This window comes from Elephantulus edwardii, unplaced genomic scaffold (genome assembly GCF_000299155.1).
Source record: "Elephantulus edwardii isolate Elephantulus edwardi_28Jun2011 unplaced genomic scaffold, EleEdw1.0 scaffold00029, whole genome shotgun sequence".
Lineage (NCBI taxonomy): Eukaryota > Metazoa > Chordata > Mammalia > Macroscelidea > Macroscelididae > Elephantulus > Elephantulus edwardii.
The window spans coordinates 13,482,972-13,484,359 of NW_006399779.1; the positions used below are offsets into that span (position 1 = coordinate 13,482,972).

At 40.1% G+C, this 1,388-nt stretch overlaps 1 protein-coding gene across 2 annotated transcripts in view; it reads left to right on the forward strand.

Annotated features, from left to right (window-relative positions):
• The window catches only part of PDHX (pyruvate dehydrogenase complex, component X), an 81,744-nt gene that overhangs the window by 9,851 nt on the left and 70,505 nt on the right, over positions 1-1,388 (forward strand). The window lies entirely within an intron of this gene.

The following is a 1,388-nucleotide window of genomic DNA, read 5'->3' on the forward strand; positions in this document are numbered from 1 at the left end:
TGGGACTGATATCAGGGTTGGGGTAAGACTGAGAAAAACTGGATAAATTGTGTATACTGCACTGAAACAGATGAGGGAGGGAATAATTTAAAAGTGATGTATGATAGGGTATTATGGTTATCACAAGAGTTCACAATTAAGATTGCATAGTGGAATGTACTTGGGGCGGTGGGAAGGGTGCAGGGGATTGTGTACCAGGGAGGGAGTGTTTCTTTTACTTTTGAAAGAGAGGAGTGAACTGGGGGCGGGGGGAGGGCCAGGGCTGGGTGGGGAGAGAAGTGCAGCAGTGAATGAATGGAAATCCAAAATCTCTGTAAATGTTCATTAAAATTATTTTTTTAAAAATAGTTACTTGGGGAATCTCTCATGTCTTTTTATTTGTTTTGTATATCTCTTTCTCCCTTGTAGAGTATACGTTCTATGAAAATAGGGGAGTTTGTCTCTTTTTATTCACTTTGACATTTCCAACTTCTAGAAGAATAGCTATCATCCAGTAAGTGCCAAATCTGTATAAGAATCAGATCCTTAGGAGCCTTTTCTTTCTCAGATCATTTTGTCTCAGTGAATAAAGAAGAAAAAGGAACAGTAAGTCATTCTGATTCATAGCTTCCCTATAAGACAGGCTGTAGTCTGCCATGTCTTTCTTTCATGGAACAACTGGTAGGTTCAAACTCATAACCTTTTGGTTAGCAGCAGGGCACTTAACCACTGCAGCACTTTGTGACTTTCCTTTGTGTGTTGTAGTGAGTTGCTTTAATATAAAGCCTATAGCCATGGTCTTGGGATTCCCATAAAATCAATGGATTGTTAGGTGTCACTGAGTTAATTCTAATACATGTTGTCATTATTGGATGCCATCGAGTCGCTTACAACCTACAGTGACCCTGTGAACTCTAGATCTGAATTCTGCCCAGTTCTGCGCCATCACCTTGATCTCTGCCATTCTCATGCTTGTTGTTGTAATCATTATGTTAGTCCATCTCACTGAGGATCTTCCTCTTATTTGCTCTTCTTTGCTTTTCCAAGCAGTGTGTACTGAGACTTGTATAATAACAAGGGGTGCTCTGGCACCCTAAGTGTGGGAGATGACATTTCACCCTCCGTCCCTCTAAGGTGCACTCTAGGTGCAGTTCTTTTTGAAAGTCTATGAGCTAGTCCATACTCTTCGCCAGCACCACAATTTTAAGGGGTCAACTCTTCTTTGCTGTTGTTATTGTTATTAACTCATTGTCCAAATTTCAGATGCATAGCAAGTAATTGAAAAGACTAAGGCTTGGCTCAGGCACACCTTGATCTTTAAACTGATATCCTTGCTCTTTAACACTTTGGAGAGATCCTTGACTTCTCAGATTTTCTCAGTGTAACACATCTCTTGATTTTTTTTTTTT